Raw genomic sequence first — 21694 nt, forward strand, 5'->3', positions numbered from 1 at the left:
AGCACCTGAAGATGGTGGCTTCACCATGGAAATTAATGGAAACATAATTGACAATAGGTGGGTATGCCCTATAATTGTGTTCTCCTGCGGACCTTTGAGGCTCATATTAATGTAGAGCTCTGTAGTTCAATTAAATCCATTAAATACGTTTGCAAATACATCAATAAGGGCAGTGATCAAGCTACATTTACTGTGGAAAGCCCTATTAATGAGATTCAACTATATCAAAGCGGTCGATATATCAGTAGTTCTGAAGCAGTGTGGAGAATTCTTGCATTCCCCATACATGAAAGGTATCCGGCAATTGTACATTTGGCCGTGCATTTGGAAAATGGTCAACGGATATATTTTGATCCTAATAATCAAAATCAATTAGTTAACCAGTTAACCAACGCTTCAATAACGACACTGACTGGGTTTTTCGAACTTTGTAAAACGGATTCATTTGCAAGGACCCTTCTTTATGTTGAAGTACCTTCCTATTTCACGTGGAACAATAAAAAGTTCCAAAGGAGAAAGAGAGGTAATATTGTACCTGGTTTTCCTGGAATTAGAATGGATGATGTTTTAGGTCGAGTGTATACCATACACCCTAAAAATAGTGAATGCTATTACCTAAGACTACTTCTTCATGAAGTGCGGGGACCAACCTCATTCTAATTTCTTAAAACAGTTAATAACATTACGTATGCTACATTTCAATTGGCATGTAAGGCTTTGGGCTTACTAGAAGATGACACACACTGGGAATATACCCTAAAGGAAGCAGCTTTATGTAAATCGCCAATTCAATTACGTGATTTATTTGCGGTGATGTTAGTAAATTGTCAAATGGCTGATGCCGCACATCTTTGGGAAATGTATAAAGAAAGCTTTTCAGAATACATTTTGTACGAGTTTTCTCTAATAGTGGCAGAAGTCAATCAAGATCTACTGGATAGAGTGTTTAATAAATGTCTTATTTTAATCGAAGATATAACACTGTCCATTGGAGGTACGTGTCTATTAGACTATGGTTTGCCCGAACCGATTAGAGTTAGTAGACCACTTCAAAATAGGGAATATTTAAACGAAATAAATTACAATATTAATGAATTCGAATTAAGTAAAGACGAAAATTCCCTTAACGATGAGCAAAGAATGGTATTTCAAAAAATATTACAAAGTGTTCAAAATGAAAACGGTGAAATATTTTTTTTGGATGCCCCCGGTGGCACAGGCAAGACATTTTTATTGAATTTGTTGTTAGCAAAATTACGACATAATAATAATGTAGCATTGGCTGTTGCACAGCCCACTCTGTGTTTAAACTCCCATTGGATTTAATAAATGTAGAAACACCATGTTGCTCAATATCTAAACGGTGTAATATGGCATTGGTTTTTCAAGAATGTAGCCTTATTGTTTGGGATGAATACACAATGGCTCATAAGAGTGCTTTTGAAGCGTTGGATAGAATGTTGAAAGATATTCGTGGTAATGATTTTCTAATGGGAGGTATGACGGTTTTATTATCTGGAGATTTTCGTCAAACGCTTCCTGTAGTTCCTCGAGGAACAAGGGCAGATGAAATACAAGCCTGCTTAAAATCATCATTTCTTTGGCCTACTATTCAAAAATTGTGCCTAACAAAAAACATGCGTGTGCATTTAAAAGGCGATACAACTGCTGGAATTTTTGCACATACATTATTGAGAATTGGAGACGGTCTTTTTCCAACTGTCGAAGGAAAAATAATTATTCCTTCAGGTTTAGGAACTGTTGTAACTTCCCTTGAGGAGCTCACATCAAATATATTTCCGGAAATTTCAAAAATCTCAACCAAATCATTAGATTGGTTTTCGGAGAGAGCAATATTAACTGCTAGAAATGATAGAGCTGTGGTAATAAATAACATACTGTTAAAATCATTTGATGGTATTGAAGTTACGTATAAGTCTATTGATTCAGTCACTGAAGTTGATGAAGCAGTTCATTTTCCGGTTGAATTTCTCAACCAACAAAATCCACCTGGACTTCCCTTACACATTCTAAAGCTTAAGATTGGTGCACCAATTATGCTGTTGAGAAATTTAAGACCTCCAAAACTATGTAACGGTACAAGATTGCAAGTAAAAGCTCTTCATAACAATTTAATCGAAGCTGTGGTTTTTACTGGCTGTGCCAAAGGAGAAATTGTTTTTATACCACGAATACCCCTAATACCATCAAATCTACCGTTTCAGTTTAAAAGACTTCAGTTCCCTGTAAAAGTTTGCTTTGCAATAACGATAAATAAATCGCAAGGTCAGACCTTAAAACTAGCTGGACTAGATTTAAGGGACGATTGCTTCTCTCATGGTCAGTTTTATGTGGCCTGTTCAAGAGTTAGCTCCTCTGAGTCTTTAATTATTTTAGCGCCAGAAGGAAAATCAAAAAATATCGTTTATAGAGAAGTCTTGCAAAAATGTTAAACATTTCTAATTAAAATGCACTGTGGAATAGGCCTCATGGGGAAACCACAAAAAAAAAACGCGCCAAAACCTCTACCTCTATGGTGGTGTGGAAATGTGGAATGGTTTTAGTTTAAATAAAGTAGCAAATAAAAAAGTTAATCAAAAGTATAGTTTAATTTTAATTGTTTTTGTCTTATGAATTGGTTATGGTCTTTTTAACCACTAAATCATTTAGCTATATTTATTAATGTGCATTAACTCACTTTATTAAATATATATTTAACTAAAAGTAAAACCTAATTTTATCGTAAATTTAGGCTTAACACACAAATAAAAATGTACCGTTCATTCATTAGTACTTAATTAAATACCTATACTTAATTAAATTCTTTTAAAAATCAATATAATAAATTACACATTCAAACGCACACAACAAAAAAAAATTAAATGCAAATAAAAGCTATTTCGTAACTTAAAAAATATTTTAATTACGAAGGCAAACTTTACGCTACAATAAATGTTTAATATTCTATATATAGAACGTCATTTGTGGAGTAAAATTAGAAATCCTTTCATCTGCAAAGGTCTTGTTTTAGCATAAAAATACCTTAAAACGACAAGAGCCTGCCAACTTTAATGGTTAATAAAGGACTGCTTAGTTTCCAGCAAGACGCAAAGGCTATCCACATAATGAAGCACAACTTGAGGTGCAGTCGACGTGGTCATCCGGTCCAAGTGGCTCTGTCGTAATAATATTAAAACACAAACCGAAACTTTTATTGAGGCCAGTCGACGGGGGGGCTGTGTTTCGCTTTTTATGACCGTAAAAAATGCCATAAAAATGTTTAAAGTCGGCCAAATAGGCGCTAAGCAGCGGCAAAGTGCACTTGTTGAGCGTGTTTCCAGTAGCTGGGCACCTCATTTTCAAGCTTTGCAGCTTATATTTATATTTTCATTTTTATGTGAAGCATTCATATTGGACGAGAAGTTTTGAATTAAACTTTTGAGCTGCTGTTGATATTTGCCACATTTAGTGGTTAGTGTTTTAAAGCCTTCTTTATGGCGCACAGCTCGCCTGTGTCTTGAAACTTTCCGAACTGCTCTCAGCTGGCGCTTAAGTGGGTTAAGAGTTTGCTGCTGTCGACCATAAGATTGGAGATATGCTCGTAAGTTTCGTTTTATGCGATCTCCTTATTGTTTTTTCCCCCGACTCCCTCCTCATCATCATCGTCGGACCCATTTAATCAGCCTCACTTTATGGCTTTCGCACTTAAGTAGCTGGCTAAAACGACTCCTGGCCACGCCCACACACCCATACGCCCCCAGTGTATGCAATAAAAACTAAACAAATCGCTGCCAATGGCACTTATTATCACCTGAGCAGATTTATCACCTGCTGACCGCAACAGACCAAAAATTAATATACAAATAGCACAAACACACACTCATACAAGAAGGTAAAACGACAGCCGTGTTTATAAATGGCAACTGAAATGTAACACGAGTGTCTATGTGTGAGCATATAGTCGGTAGTGGGCGTGGCCTTATCACAAACACTCACACAATGGCTGGCCGCCCTTTGATAAATTTACTACACAAATTGAGTCGCTAAATTAGAACATTTATTTTTGCTGCCCCAAAAAAAAAAAATGAGGAGATGAGGATGGCAAAGGAAGCGAAAAGGAAAAAATCCCCCAAGTGCGTTTGCCACTTGATGTGGCATCTAACGAAACCCGAATCCACCACACCCCCCGCCCACCGATCCCATTTCGTCCTTGTCCCACCGCCCCCCGTCCACCGCCCATCGCCCATGTTGCCTTCATTATTTTGGACCAGCGCATCGACATCGACTGGCTGCACTTCATACTTAAGCTCGTCCAAATCTCGAGAGTGTAATTTATTGTTATCATTTGTTTGGCTAAAAGCAAAAAGACGACCAGCACAACGAAGGACGAACAGAAACCCAAGAAACGTCAAGGGTTGAGTTAATCATGGCAAACATTGGATGCTCTTATTATGGAGGAAAATAAAAAAGAAAACAAAAATAATGTACTAAAATTAACAAGCTATAGTTTTACAAAAGCACTAATTATTCAGGAATATATATATATATATAAAATATTAAAAATTATTAAAAAAACAGTACATACATACACTTGATTATATTTATAGATTGTAATGTTACTTCGCTATTTATGTCTTGACTTGAAAAATATGTTCTTAACGTCCTGAATATGAAGTTAAATAACTACTAAAATTCAGTGGCTATGTTGTTAAGAGACCACTATTATTTTATGAATATATGACATATTATTGGTTTTATAAAAAATTAAATACGGAACTATAAAAAGTGCATAACAAGTACATACAAGCATTTTGTTATATTCATAGCACTTAATTTTGATTTGATATTAGTTAGGTTCTGGACCTAAAAACACAAGTGTGTTCTTTATGTCCTGAATATATAAGAAAGAAAATGGATGGATGAGATTATTTATTAATAGGTAGAGTCTGGGTCTTGTAAGTGGAAAATATTGCATTTAAGCCGGCGGTTATTATGCTGAATAAAAAAGAAAAGAAAGTTAAGATGCTGCATTTTGTAGGGTATATCCAACGATTGTGCCAAGAGGAAAAAATTAAGAACCCACGAAGAAAGCGTGAGGGGTGCTGGGAAGAAAAAAGAAAGCGAAATGGAGGGCGTAGCTGCACACAGACAGACGCGTGCGCACGCACACACATACCCACACATGTACGGCATTTAGATAACTAAAGTAATTTATTTTATATGGAGGTCATGTGCTCACGGACATGTGAACGTAAATAGCGAAGGGAAGAGGCATCCACACAGATACTAAGCGTGTGTGTGTGTGTGTGTGTATGCTGGAAAATTACGCACCGAAACTGAGACATTTCCGCTTGGCACAAATTTTGTGCTGAGACCAGCAGAAAACAGAAAACAGACCTGAATCCGGATCTAGAGAACCAGGACATGGACATTAGTTGGCGTTGGCCCAATTTTATTGCCCACTTTGGGGGGGAATTAGCATGCGAATTAACTAGAACCAAAACCAGAACTGAAACCAAAAACCGAAGAACAAAAATCGGAGTCAAAGTTGAAAATTCAATTTCCCCCAATTCCAGTTCGGCAACAAAACTTAATTAAGTGTCGTTTCTGCGGGGCAAGCGAGGGAAGCGAAGGACTATCGAATGTTTGGCTCAAAATAGTTGGGCATACTTTCTGGCGCCCTGGAATGATTTAATTGGAAAATTGTTTAGCTAACTAGGCGCTTATCAAAAATGCATGGCCCAAGTTGTGTTGCATAGTTTCGGGCCAGATTGCTAATTGAGCCGAAGCGGGCATTAAAAATGCAGTATGCCCAATTCTGGACGGGCCGAAACTTAATTAAAACGAAATTTCCCCTTAATAGGTCGCTGGGGGAAGCATACACACTCACATACAACTCCCAGCCTCTCCATTCCCCCCAATTGGCCCATTAAGCTGGGATAACAATGATGCCAATAAGCAACAACTACTGGGCCATTTTACATGTGGCCCCAACAAATTATTACAAACCTAATGACCTAATATATAAATTTCAGCCAAGAGATCCTCCCACAAACAATGGAACCAGCGGGTGTGCTTAACATCCCTTGCTGATAAGATTTCAAGTGGGTGGTGGGTGGTAGGTGGCTGACATGCAAAATATACACATTATCTGGGTTGTGGGGCTAAACAGAAAAATATAAAAACAGGAAAGAAATGGCCTCTAATTTATGAGTGGAAAATGCGAGAAGAAAAGAAAACCCTCCACATACACGCATGAAAATATATGCGGCCCTATTTTCAGTAGCTGCTAATATTTTACAAGGGTAATTTTTCAGAATTTTTTTTTGTTAAATAAATAGGCAATGGCCGGGAGTTATTATGGCTTAGTAGTGATACCAAGAACCGCAGGAAGCGGCAACTTTGCATACTTTAAGTCAGAAAAGAGTGCATTTTAGCAGCTACGCCATGTGTATATAGAGTCTGTGTCCGAGTTTGTATGCACTCAAGTGGTTGCATTCTTAAATTGGATTAAGTGGGTTTTTACCATAGAGACCACCACCCCCTTTGCTTGCCCAATGGATGCTTTCGGCAAGAAATTCGTAGTCGTATTCCTTTTTTTATTTATTTTTGTTCTAGCTTGGCTTTTCGCTCGAGAGAACTTGAATTTAATTAAGAACAAATATTAAAGCACTGTTTTTATTCAACATCAGATAAAGTGCAATTTCAGGGTAAGACGAGATGACTGATACTGATGAGAAGTGTTGCCTCAAAGTGGAAAACAAAGCAAAATATCTGCCTTATTTAAGTAAATATACAGTGTTATACATAAATTCAGGACATTTTCATTTAAATATTTTATTGTTCAGAAAATCATATGGTTATAATCGAAAAACAAAATAATAAATTATGAAAGTCCTTAAAAAATGGAGACAGTGTGAATCTTTTATACTTTAATATATATTTTTGTGGCATCCTTTTTTAAACCTCACTAAACTTGTGTCCAGATTTGTGTGAATTTGCATATATTTTATTCAGAGAATTTCTCGCCTAATTCTTTTGAATGCTTGCAATAATGGAAAACATAATACGAGTGCTGGATATAAACAAAGACCATAAGTGTAATCCCTCGCTTGAGCAAAATTCAAAAACAATGTGGCAAGTGCAAAATACGGTTTAGTGCTTTATTTACAATTTGCATTTCCCCAGAGAAGTGCCAAGGGAAAACAAAAATGTTTAAAAACAATATGAACAGAAATTCTAAAATAAATAACCAGTTGGATTGAATGCGAAGAAATACACTTTGGCAAATTAGAAAATCCCAAGCAAACAATAAGTCGTAATGCGTATGAGTTTGCAGGAAATTAAAACCGAATTAAACCAAAAGCAGAGAGAATAAATATGGCAAGCAGACAAGAAACGGGTTGAAAAATGTAGGATACGATTTTTTTAATCGAAAAAGAGCACTGTATATTCTTTAACTGAATGACAAGCCATGTACTAATGAGTTCCCCAATAAAGACTGCGAAGTGAATCAAAACATCACAGCCAAATACAGACAAAACAGTCAATCAGACGCACAAATATGAAACCTGAATAGACTCCAATGCGCCTGAACTCTCAGGTATCAGATAGACTTGGTCTAAACGCGTCTCTTTTTGGCCAAAACACGTCGCAACATCGGAGACGACATCAACAATCAAGCAGAGCGAAGGAAAGGGGCGGTACGAATCCTAAAGGACCTCTCCATTCAATAAATAGAAGTCGGGGCGTGGAATAAAAGTACAGAGCAATAAACATTTCATTGAAGACGCAACAAAAAACGCATGGCACGGCATAAAACGGCATCAAAAGAGCTCAAGGGAAAAGTGGAAAGGGGCAAATGGCCGGGAAACTTGCAGCGTTTATCGGGGTAACACGAGACACTGGGACCACCAACGCAGTAAAAATGAACCAGAAGTCATAAAAATTGAAAGCTCGCCTGGAGTATTTCGCAACCCACAGTTTTGGGGGAGGGGCGGGAAAAGGCCAAACAACGAGAGAAATATGTATAATAAAGAAAATTGAATATGCCCAAAGGCGGTCAGGGAGCAAAACACAAACAAAACACAACAGAACGCAGCCACGCGGTCCAGACGCTCACTTTTGTCCCCCAAAAAAGCGACAGAAAGCCAAAGAAAATGCTGCCAACAACCCGAAAAACAAACTACATAATGGAAATAGACCCAAGCCTCATCTCTAAATACACTTGTTTATTTATTTTTAGAAAAATGAACTTGGAAACCTTTTTCCTTAAGATATTCAGAATCAAATTAAATTTATGTATTATATTCGGAAGCTTGACTCAATGTTGGTAAAACAATTTAAACTTTGGCTTTTAAACTAGTCGATAAAAGTACTTTTAAAAAAATTGGTTTAAAATTCCATATCTAAAATATGTATTTTTTAAATCTTTAAAACAATATAATTTAAAACTAAAACACTGTATTTATTTTATGTAATGACTTTATCATTAAAATTTATTCTACATTTTTGTTTTATAGAATCAGTTTTCCCGTAAACGGTTAAAATACCCTTCTTTGGGGTAAATACCATGAGCTGGCGAATAGCGAAAACCAATTTCAGCTCGGTCTCTAAATGATAGAGCCTCGCCTTTACCCTGTCCACCTGCCTTTGAGCATGCTTTGGTTAAAATGTAAATTTTATCTCAACGTTAAATGGCTGGCTATGGATACAGATACAGTGCCAGCTAAAGATACAGCCACAGCTTTCGTCGATTGCGATTTTTATGCGACACAAAATCTGTGGAAAACGGCATGGCTCTGGCTCAATCTGCTTTTTATGGCAAACGCAGATACCAAAAAAAAAAGGCAAAACTAACGCTAAGCCAATGAAATTTACTTAGTTGGTGACATGCGAGCGAAATTGGTTGAAATTCGGAGGGCCAAGGCCGTGAAACTGGGTTGCCAAATGACTTAACAATTTATTGCGGTATTGAGATTTTTCCTAAAAGTAAAAGGAAAATGTGTACTACATTTTTTGTTGGAACTTGAATTGCTTAATACAATATAAGTAAATATTTAAGAAACTTTAATACAATTACATATCATGTTTGATATTTCCAAATTGGCATTTATATTTTATTAAATTAAAATTCTATTTCCAAAATCTAAACATGTTCTTTAGGCTGCCACCATCGAATTAACCGATTAGCCAGCCCTTTCCATTAACACTTCGCATACATTTAAATCGGTTCAGTAAGCGATGTGAAACAAGGGGCCATCACTCTGGGGATTCGCTGAAAGATGCGCCCGTTGGCCGGAGTCTTTGCGAAATATATTTATAAACTCATTTGCATACTCCGAAACAAGACGTCCCTCCACACAACCTAAGCTGTTTGCATATGCAAAACTAAGACAGTGCAAAAATTCGCAAACAAGTTGGAAGATATAGTCATCTATATAAATAGCCAAGGGGAAAACTGTCGCACGTATTTCGCTCCCTTTCTCATCGCAGATTTCATTTCGATTTGGTGTCGAGAAAGTGCAGATCTATCTCTGGGTTTTCTCAGCGTTTCCCTGCTTTTCTTCGGCTTTTCCCCAGCTGGTTCTGAGAAATGCGCCACGTGGCTGAGGAGAAGAATAAAGTCATAAAATTGAATTGGTAATTTTTTGTGTTAAAAGCAGAAATTAAAATAAATTGAATTGCCGCTAAGACGAGAAGGAGCAGGAAGGAAAATGCAAATGAGTCACATCGATGGGAAAGGAGGCGTAAAAGGCGGGAGCCAAGGATATAGGTTCGCTTGATTTTTCTGGCCCACGAAATGAAAACAAAATAAAATAAAAAGGAACCAATAAAATAGAAAGAAAGAAAGAAAGAAAAAGAAAGAAAATCGCTCAGCAACAAGACCAAAATAAATGCATTGTTGTTGTTACTGTTTTTATGGCTGCCATTCCTCTGCGTCCTTCGTCCTTTTGTCCTTCTCATTGTTCATTCTGTTGTTGTTGGTGCCGCCGCCGCTGTTATTGTAATAGGATTACTGCATAAATTAAAGTATTTGCCGTGGCATCATCAAATAAGATTTGCAACGCCCCCAACCGCTCGACCTACCACCTACCACCCACCGACCACCCACCGACCACCCACCTAACGAGCTACATTGCGCGAACATCAAAAATCGCAAGGATAAGTGCGGCGAAAACGTAAAAAAAAAGCAGGACAAAACAGCCAAGTAAATAAATAAATGTAGGAGAAGAGAGAGAAAGACTGACTGATAGAAAGAGATGGGCAGAGACTCAATGAAAGAGACGGACTGAGTACAAGTGGCTGTGGGGACACGTAAAAGTAAAGTTTATTGCATAATTTTCGACGGCTTAGTTAAAGTGTAATGTAAACACAAAAGCCGGAAGAAGGGAAAATGGAGACAAAAATGAGGCAGATAGAATGAGGCAGATAGAAGGTCACACAGAGATGAGACAATAAAAGTGCAGATTATAAGAAAATATGTCACCGAAGCTTTTATTCCGCACCGCTCTTCCATAAGATACTCGCAACTTAAGCAGATTCCTTTTAGTCTGCGCCGGCTGCCCCAAAAACCAATTGATTTTATTAATGACTTTGGTTTATCCATAATAATACTGACCTTACAGGCTGTTCCCAATGTTGAGTTGGCATAAAGCATATAATTAAAGTTACTTATATTAATTTAATTTTTCGATTTGAATATCAAACACAAAACAATTCTTAGATAATATTATAAACTTTTATGTTAATTGTATTTTGCCATTGTAAATTATAAGCATATAAAAAACTAATTAAAAATTTACATACTAAATGATCTAAGGTAACTTTCAAGTCTTTAGCTTTAAGTGATTTAACAAAAATAAAAATTAAATACTTATTTTCAGGTATTTGTGGCTAAAAGGCTTAAGTTGATCTTATTTTTTCGGCAGACAAGTTATGTGAACTGTTCCAATCACTCATGATGTTGTTTTAATCAATCACAACTCACAGTTCTCACCAAGAAGATCTAAAATGCGTAATTTTCACGAACCCAGATTTTATTTACACAGATGAAAGGTGGTCATATTGAAAATTAATCAAACTATGCTTTTCATTTTTCACTTGGCCTCAGCTCTCTGGGGACCAAAACATGCACCGCAAAATATGAAATATTTATCAAAAACCACTGCCCACCTCCGGTGCCCGCGCAGAAACTTCCGCTTGAATTTGGGAAACAGCGGCAGCGAAATCACTTCGGAAATTTTCAAACTAAACTAAATACACGAAAGCCGCAAATTTCATTTTGATAAAATTTTAATTTGGCCAAAAGCCCAAACCCAAGAGTGGTCGTTAGTGGAGAACTCTCGAACTGGAGGCTGCGACCTCGCCGTGCCTCAATAATTCAAAGATGTTAAGCCGCAAATTGGCATTGGCAGTGGCATTGGGCCAGAGTGGGTGGTCGGTGGTAAGGAGGATTGTGGGTGGTTGGGGGGCGTTGGCCCACAGCTGGGAATCCCGGCAGACAGGATACACATCCGCTGGGGCCCCAAAAGGCACCGACTGAAGGTCTGACACGCACGCATTAAACTCTATTGGGTGCTAATGTTTTTCATCTCACCCTCGCTTACAAAATTTTCATAAATTCAGCAATGAGCTTGTCGACTCGACATGCACACACACATACACACACACAAGCACACGCGGCCAGCCTGTTCGGTGTATGTGTAATAAAAATACGCTAAAATGTTTGTATCACATACATAAACACGCTGCTTATTGCCTACTTCCAGGCGCAGAGAGCAAAGATACGCGCTCGCGTATGTGTGTGTGTGTATGTGTGTGTATGCGGCTGAGTGTGGTAGTGTGGGTTAGTAGGCGGATGGGAGCAGGAAAGAGCTTCCGTTCGGCGGTAATGTTGTTGCTAGCTGAAGCCGATGTGCCTGCTGCTGGCTTATTAAAGCGCGGACTTTAAACATTATATAGGCCCGCCAGATGATGTTCCCAACTTGAAAATCGATATTAGAAAAATAAAATGTCAAAAACAACAGCTTAAATTATATAACAAAAAGTAAAAGTATTTATTTTAGATAATAACCATAATCCTTGCCGAATTTTTTCACCAGCAGCAGCTTAGTCAAACACCCTTTGAAAACTAATTATATTACTTTTTTGAGCCTTTTATAATACCTTGCTTTTTGGTTAATTTTAAATCCAGTTTAATCGTTGAAAGAATTACCTTTTGAATCGTTTTTAGTTCAACAAGCAACTCTTGCTCTATAATATATCCCCGCAAAATTGATCAGCGAATGGTAAGAATGGTTTGTGCTATTTATTTGAATATAATTATAAAATCATTCTAAATGCTAATGTGTGTACTAACATTAAATAGTTTGAAAAGTTGGAAAATAATGTAAAATATTTAAATCAAAAACTATAAAACTATTACGTAATAACAAAAAAACCAAGCAGAGTTCGTAAATTGAAATTATTAAAACATATAGTTTGTTGACATTTTTCATTTCATAAGTCGCTCAAGAAAAATTGTGTTTGCTGAGGATTAAACTCTTTGCCAACTGTCAGCTTCATCCCGACACATTTGCCAGCCTGATGTTATTGCAAATTCAAAGAATTTTTAGTGACTTCTTTTCGGGGAACAGAGTCAGTTAGCTTGCCATAGGAACCCATTCGCCACCATCTCGGCACATCCCGAATCCATTTGGTATATATGCTTATGCGCGAGCTTATCGGCGCTTCAAGTAAACAGACAGGCAGCTATAAAAATTTGCATTTGACTAATGCCAAATATTCGGAGACGACAACGACAACGAACGCTATCCGATAAGCTAAAGCTTCCTCAGCATTAACCACCCCTCCACCCCCTCCCTTAACCCGTGAGTCAACCCTTACAGACAGCAACAACAATAACAATGTCTTTGGGAGAAGATGCCAATGCGTTTACTGATTTTTCGAGTGCGATACGTGCAAAGATTTTCTTTTCTCTGCTTTTTTCCTTGGGGTAAAAAGGGCGATGGGTGGCAGTGGGTGGTGCAGGGTGGGGGGTATGCTTTTATGCTATTTCCTATTAAGCTATTTGTTGCTGGCTCTCTTTTATCGCTCTTTACTCTCTTCGACTCTATCTCTTTTCATACCCCACTTCTCCCCATTGTGAGTTTGCCAAATTTCGTGTATGGCAGTTGCATTGCAAAAGATACTAAAAGCTTACCCCACACACACACACTCACACACACAGATACTCACGCTCACATGTCTCGTTTATCGATTTTCTTCGCCACCTTTTTGCCCCTCCCATCTGCAATTGCACCCTCTGTGGATTTTTGACATGCCAACGCATTTTAAATTTGCATTTTTTGGCACCCAAGCTGGCCAAAATTTTAGCTAAAAGCATTAAGGCCATGGGTAGGGATGCTAAACTGCCGTTGAACAACTGAAATTGCCAAAATATGCCAACAATAGACTTAGTTTTCGTTAGCAAAATATTGAAAAATATTGCAAAGCAAATATTTAGAAATATGTATAAAAAATAATTCTGAAAAATTGCCAAAATTTATGGACGTGTTACTAAAGGGTGGGTGAAAAATGGGAATATGCATGCATATGCAGTATGGGTTAATTTTTAGAGTGAAACGATGATAAATATATGAAATGTATGGAAATGGTATGCAGAATAACTTCAAACATGAAAGGATTTATAGATGTTTCAGGATGTTCATCCTGATGGGGCTATTGAAACTTTATGCACCGCTGATTGCTGAGTGTGTTTAAATTTTCAACGTTTTATAAACAAATATTCAATCCTAGTCTAAGAAGTACATATGCTTTTATAAATTGCTTAAACCGACGAAAATAAAACATTTGCTTTTTAAATTTTCTACTATTGCCTCGAAAAGTATTTGGAAAAACCTGCTATTTCATTTTGATACAATTCAAAGACTAAATCCTGCTTTTGTTTTTACTGATTATCTTACGAAAACAAACATTTTGCTTTTGGTCGGACTTGCTTTTGTTCAGATGCCGATTTTTCAAAAAGCCTTCAATGGATAATCCTAAATGAACAACATTTTTCTTTTGATCTGCTTTGCTGTTTTTGGATGACAAATTTTTGAAAATAGGAAGAGTTAAAGCAATTTTTCAAGCAAATAAGGTCTTAATTATCAAGACCTATCCTGTTTTTCCAAAAGAATTTCACACACTAAATACTTTTATGAATGTAATTTATAACTATATTTACCGCTAAATAATGAAAATTATTACTCATTTTATAACTAACAAAAAATAAGGTTTCAAAGTCATTAGTTACGGCTAAATAAACAACAAAGTTGGTAATAAAACTTTATTAATTTTGCTTAAAACTTTAACTTCCTAGCATACACAATTTCAGTTTCACACTTTCGTATCATATAATCCTTAATCGCTGATACAAATATGTCACATACAATATGTGTAAGCGTATTTAATCTGTTTGTGTTATGCCATACGTGAGTGTTTGCCTTTTGTTAAAATTTAAAAGTGTTGTCTTCTTCCGCAATCTTTGACCCTAGCCTTAGATTTTAACCCACATAAACTCAGAGCTTTCTGTGTTCTTGTTTTATACAATTTATGACGAACCATACACACGAATATAAATGCTATAATAACTCACTGTCACAAGTTATGAGTTCGTATGTGTTTGGGACCACCACAAACCACTGAGATTTGGAAGGTAACTTTTTGCAAATGCCCGTTGATTTATTAAGGCTGACGTATTGGCACACATTTGCAAAAGATCTCGTTCCTTAAGACCATAAGTCCTATTTGCCACATGCAAATGTTAATTAATATTTTTCCACTTTGAAATCACTCCCCCGGCGAACATTCAAATTGTTTTAGGTTTTCAAGCGATCTCATTAAGTCCCGACACGCCCACAATTAAAACCATTCCCCCAAAGAAACAAAAGAGGAAAAAAAAAACTTTATAAAAATTATTATGAGCTCTTATAATAGATTATGTCAAAACGGAACCAAAGCCGCCCGGAGTAAAGAAAATTCCCTGGAATTAATTTGAAAATATAAAATACGGAGGGTGGCTGGCAAAATAGCTGTGAATTTGTTGTGTGTCACGTCCAGTCGACTTTTCCGTTCAGCATGGAAATTTTCTTTTCTTGGAGGCCATTTCTGGCAAATGGCAGTTAAGCGACGCATAATGAGGACTCAGGCTCAAGACTTTCCGACTTTTTGCGGTTTGCCCCATGGCCCCAAAAGCCAAAAGCGAACGTCTTTAAATGAAGGCAGAAATTCGAAAATACGCAGGCGGCACAATTGATTTAAGCTGCTTGGTTACTGCCCTCCTCCTTCGACTGGGCCTAATCCTATTTTTCATTAATCTAATTTAGCCTGCGTAGAGAGAAAACATTTTCGGTAGACTGGCCCCCAAACCTAATGAAATTATGGCCAAAGACAAAGGGGCCGGAATGCAGCTGTAGCATTATCGATTAGCTGAATTGAGGTCAATTAGCCGAGCTGAGGAATTTTTGGCAAGCCAAACTTTTCAAACATCCCAATTATCTGGGTTTAATTTAATTTCGACGCAAGTTAAAGAACACAAAAGCGCTAAGGATTTCTCGAGCAAAGCGGATGTAAAAATAAAACCGAAAAACAAGCATTCCCCTAGGTAATCTTGCAGCTGAAACCTTGACAGCCAAGAAATATTTAATGCCCCTTGCCATATTTAATAATAAAAACCTTTTACACACTGCGCCAAAAAGAATGTGAAAAGGGCAACGGCAGACGTCCTTTGGGGATTTCTAAGAGGAGAAGTGCGATAAATAAGGACGAGAGATGAGTCGGGAGTGCAGGGCATTCAAAACTGCACACTAAATGCTCGGGCGCCTGAAAGTATGCTTTCAATTGTGCGCAATTTAGTGCGACAGGACGACAACAATAGGACCTCTTTGAGAATGTGAGCGTGTGTGCCTGTGTGTGTGTGAGTGTGTTTTTGAATGCAATCGTGCTAGTGTTAGTGCCTGACTAGGTGCGAACAAACACGTGCGAAAACAGCGCCTAAAAACAGGCAGCACAAAAAGGCCAGCGACTCCGGCTCATTGTTTGCCCTGCTTTCTTGCTCTCCGTTCTCCGCTTTCTGCTTTCTGCCCTGTGATTACGATTATTATGATTATTGTTTACTAAAGCCAGGAGTGGAGAGTGCTGCAAAACGCACAGCAGAAGTGAAGGCAAATATAATAATAAAAGTTCATAAAATAAAACGGCCAGGAACCCTGGTTTACCGGTTCGCTATGTTCTGCACAGAAAAAATCCTTTCACTCCTCGTATAAATGAACAAATTGGCCAACAAACTTCAGCAATTTTAATTATTTTCGATTAAAATACAAAGCCAACTTGCAATGTGCTGAAAAAGTGGTCACCTTTGTTGTGTTTTTAATTTAATTATTAAATAATTTACCTAAATTAAAGATTAAACTGAAGTGCATGGAAATTCATTATGTTTAGTTTTAAAATTCAAGGATATTTTAGAATATGCTAATGAGATAACTTAATAAATCCGATTTTTTCTTAGCTGGCTAGAATTGTATAAAATATTTAACTTTCCCTAATCAATTTCTCTCTGTGTGACCGTCTTTTCTTCTGGTCCGTTCAGCCAACAATGCGACATGGCCGCGCTAGTTTTATGTGGCACATAAACATAGCTGCCACTCGCGTTGTTGCACGCTTTTTGGCGCGCAAAAACTTGGCGCTCGCTCGCCATTTTATTGCTTGTCTTGCACACACACACACACACACATACACTGGCACCCAGCTTTTGTCATTTCATTTCGTTTCGTTTTCGTTTTGTTTTTGCCTCTTTTCGCTCCTTGTGCCAACAACCTGCCACGCCTGAAATATGCTTGCTGCATACTTTTGGGCGCTGGGCATGAAATTAAATGCCGAAAGTATTTCACGATATAAATAATCCACTCAGGGATTTCAGGATTCATAAGCGAAACAAACCAGCTAAGTAGGTACAACTTTTTAGCGTAAAATATATCCACCAGTGTTCTTTTTTAAAATAAACTAATTGTAAGCCAAACTAACCTGTTAAGTAGGTATCACTTTGTAGAAACGTTTTTAGACCGACTTGAGTTTTCGTATATTTAAATATTTTTCAATATTATTCTAAGAGCTTAAGTCTACTCTTTAGACGGAAATGGAGCACTTTTCTGTCTTGTTTATCTTTTGGCCAAAAAAACTCGGAATTTTTTTGTTGTTGTTGTTGTGTGAGCTGTTATTACTCTTTTGCTGCTGGCAAATTAATGTTGCGCCTAGTCGGCCGGACACGGACGTTGCTCCGGCGGAAGCGGAAACCGGAAATTGCGCGCACAACAAGCGACCCACCGAAACGCTGGCCACACTCACAACACTCCACTTGAGTTCTGATTCAGATTCGGATGCTGATTCGGATCCAGAGCTCTGTTGTTTATGTTCGCCCCAGTGAAACCGCAGAAAATCCAGCCGATTGACAGCGGCACTCGATGCGTATTTAAAAATGCTTGAAATGCAATTAATTTGGATTTTTATTTAACACACGAACGCACTTCACAACAACAGTAGCAGCGTCATTAATTATGTTTACCCTGTTGTGTCCTCGTATTTATGGTCCGTATTTATCGTGTCTGGGTAAATTGTTTTAATGAGTCGCCTCGCCGACTGTCATTTGTACATTCGCTGCATTGATTTTATTTAGTTATTTTGCGAAAATGTTAAGTGCAAATTCCGGAGACTTTTACGCACGCCGCACGCTCCGCTGCGATTTTCCACAACTATGGTAAATATTTATTCGCCACGACGCACGTCCGATGCTGACGACCAACGCTCGCAAACTAACGGCAGCGCTCAGCGAGGATATATGGGGGAGATATGCCTATCGGCATCGTGTGTTATACAACTTACACCCGAGTGTTATACGATTTCCAGCGAGAGAGTTGCGCTCTCTATTTTCCTCTCCTCTCAGGAACTTGCTCTCCATGTGTTTGGCGGCATTCGCCAGACTCTCGGGGATGAGATGAGATACTTCATCGCAATTGCCGGCAACCGAGATCCTCCAGAGGAAACTTAACTGCATTTGCTTATAAATTATGTCTTGACTTGGGTGTTAATGTGCACTGAAGCGTTCAGAGTGGCGGCATGACAGAGTGACAATCGGACGGACTGATGGACTGACGGCTTGACGGGCCGAGCGACTCCTGTCCTTACGCCCTACGACAAGGACACACCTGTTGTGCCTGCTGAGTGCAGGTGAAAGGGTTCTGCGCACGACAAAGGACATTATGGGAGCTGCCGAAGGACAGGGCCAATTTAACATCATTAATACATTTGTAATAGCTGCAGGATAATATCTGTTCAGAGGCTGAAATCGGCTAAAATCATTCATAGAGAAAGAGAAAAAATAGAATAAAATGCAAGGTCAAATGAGAGTGCTTCTACTGCACTCAACAAATCATGTATTATTAAAATATATCAAATTTAAAAAAATAGAAAAAAGGACAATGATTTAGCATATTATGGGAAGTACAAAAGAACGAACGCCAATTTAACATCATTAATACATTTGTGATACCACCAGGATTTTAAATGGTCAGAGGCGGAAAAAATCATTCATAGTTCGAGTAAATCAAAAAAGAAAAAAAGGATAATAATATGCAAGGTCAAATGAGAGTGCTTCTACTGCACTCAACAAATCATGTATTATTAAAATATATCAGATATAAAAAATATTATCATAAAAACACGTCAAATGCATAGTATAATTTACTGTATATTGTCCCGTTAAAGTAAAACAGGTCACAAATATTAATATTAAAAAATGTCAAAAAAATTAAGAATTTATTTAAGAGTCCATTACTGTCAAAATTTTTGATTAATCCATTTTTAATGCCTTGTGCTTCAACATTAACATTTGCCATAAATCAATTAGAATAAATCACACTCAAAAGCTAAAAACATATTTTTATTAAAGCAAGCATTATGAATATATCATTGGAAAATAGATTGTAAGAATTCACAATACTTCATAATTAATTGAATATTTCACGTTTAATGGATAATATAAGAGATGTTGATAAACGACAGCCATTATTTAATTCTGTATTTAAGCCAATTCTACTTTTTAGATAAGCACATATGTATGTTTGAAAAATGTTATGGTATTTTCTATTATATCTAAACATGAAAAAAAACTAAAAACAAACTTACTTCATAAGTTTTTATTAGTATTTTATTCTTATTTAGTTTTTAGATTTTAAATAACGAACATTTTAAAGTCTGAAGCGCTGAAATATTGCCTGTATATATTTTGTATAGTTTATTTATCAATAGATCTTTCAGAGGTACTTTAAACAGACATGCCCAAAATGAATATCAATTTAAAATATTCATTTGACACCCGCTTCCGGCACTTCATTTGAAAACACTTAAAGAATGCGATACAAAGTAAGCTACCGAAATCAATTGGCTTGCTAGACCCTATTTTCATTTTTCATTCCCTGTTTTTGTTTATATATCTGCGTATATACGATACTCCTCCAGTCAATTAGCTGCTTAATTGTTTTTACAGCAAACTCCTCTGGAAAGTGGCGATAAAAGAAAGGCGACATAAATCACGTCAATGCAACGCCCAGAATTTACATAAATAATTGCAGGCGAGCGTGGGCAGTCGAGGGATAGAATCTCCACCGCTACTTGTATATACATACATAGTACGCGTCTCGCCTAAACATCATTAAAAATAAAACCAATTAAAGGATTCGAGTGCCTGTCGCCGGACGACAACAATAACAAAAACTGCAACCCCAGTGCGTCCCAAAAATAGTTTCAACTTTGCGAAAAATATGTGAAAAATGAGCCAAGCAGGAGACAATGGGAGCGATAGAGAGGGGGGGGCGAAATGTCATTGCCATTGCAGTCACACATAGTCATAATGCCGGTATTGCTATTGTTGCGGTTGCCACAGGAGCGAACGAGAGGGAGCGAGGGGTTCGAGGAGTTTCGGGTTCAGATTTCGGGTTCAACTCCGGGGGTTGATGCTGCTGCATCTGCCTGACAATTGTTGCCACTTAAATGCGATTTTTTCTCTGCGATAATCCCAAGTCCAGAGACCCAAGGAACAGGAGAAAAATATAAAAAAGTAGTAAGCTTGTCCCGACCAAAAAAATACCCGATACTCGTCCTTGCAACCCTATTGCATAGTAATGGGGGAAACTCTTTTTTTTATAATATTCAAATTAGCAACTAATATCTCAAAATTCCTTTAATCTTTGCTTCTAAAAAAATTGTTTTTAGTATAGTAGCTTGTAACGAATCTATTATACCCCAAACTCTAAGCATACCGTGTATAAAAGAAAGCTTCCATAACCAGTACAAATTTTTCCGCAGAAAATGCAATTTTGTTTGCGTTTCGCCTTGACAGTGACTTGCAGCGAAAATGCCAAACCCCAATGACGGAGCTAAAAACTTGGATTCGAAATTAAATTTGCCACGCGTTGAGTTCACATTTGTGTTTGTTCAAGAGTTTATGTTTATCTATCAATGAACTCTGACCCCAGAAGCGCCTCTTAAACGTTCTTAAAAGCGCAACTAATAAGACTGCGAAAGTGGCAAGTCATGTGGAAATATGGGAACTATTGCAGCCACTCAAATGAAGGGTAGATGAACCCCGAATTCTGGGAAACACCTCAGACAACATTCATCAATGTTTAATTGTAACGACAGCTGGCAACCCTGAAATCGTTTAAGAGAGCGCTTTTCTCTTCTGGGTTTTCCTCGTGTTTTCTCTCTCTGCGCAGTGCATTTTCCAGTGAGCCAAGATTGGAGTGCCAGTTCTCTTTGCATCTTATTGAACAACAACAGAAAATTCATTCAAAAACCAACAGCCTCAAAGTGCTTGTAGTTTAATAATTTTTATTGTTGTTCTACGGCTTTTGAGGAAAAGTAAATTTTGCAAAATAATTTCCCAAGGAGAGAAAACTGGCAGAGAGAGAGAGGGAGAGAAAGAGAAAGCTTCAAGGCAACGAACACAAATCAGGGAAAATATAATTTATTATTTCTTGCCTTATCCTTGAGCCGCAGCCAAGGCGCATCGTCTTCTCTCCTTTTCTATGATGTGTTTGTCTTTGGCCCGGGCTTGTAGTCCGTATTCCGCATTTCGTAGTCCGGAGTCCGTAGTCCGTAGTCCTCAAAACCACCCACCACCCATCATCCCGGTACCATTCCCATTCGCCAGGACCGCACCTTATTCCCTTTACCTTGTCCTGGGCAAAATTCTATGCTTAACGCCATTTTTGTGTGCGAGACACGATGACGACAAATTTTCAACGTGCAACCTGACACTGAGCTGAGATTTTCCGAATTCCTTGTCTTCACTTGTGCACCACCCCCAATTCCTCTTACCCCCGCTGCATGCATGCAAAACTGCCAAGGACTCCGTCTCCTTTTCCTTCAACCCCCCACCCCACTCCGTGTCTCCATTTGTGACTCCGACATTTGAAAGGATTAGACCGGCTCGTGTGTCGTATGGCGATGGCAAGTGGGTGGCTGGTACTCTAATGTAAAAAGTATTTGCACAACTCTCAAGTGGGTCAAATGATTAGGCGGCATGATGAAGTGCCTTGCCACTTGAGCCGCCTCCTGGCCCCGCCCACTTTCCATTGCGCCCATCCAAAAATAA

At 37.9% G+C, this 21694-nt stretch overlaps 1 protein-coding gene across 1 annotated transcript in view; it reads right to left on the bottom strand.

Annotated features, from left to right (window-relative positions):
* The window catches only part of LOC108053837 (irregular chiasm C-roughest protein), a 150859-nt gene extending 133022 nt beyond the window's left edge, over positions 1-17837 (bottom strand). Inside the window, exon 1 of the mRNA XM_044459708.1 lies at positions 17068-17837. The gene's annotated coding sequence lies outside the window, so the exon portion shown is untranslated. The remainder of the gene's footprint in view (positions 1-17067) is intronic.
* Between the last annotated feature and the right edge of the window lie 3857 nt (positions 17838-21694).

This window comes from Drosophila rhopaloa, unplaced genomic scaffold (genome assembly GCF_018152115.1).
Source record: "Drosophila rhopaloa isolate 14029-0021.01 unplaced genomic scaffold, ASM1815211v1 contig_115, whole genome shotgun sequence".
NCBI lineage: Eukaryota > Metazoa > Arthropoda > Insecta > Diptera > Drosophilidae > Drosophila > Drosophila rhopaloa.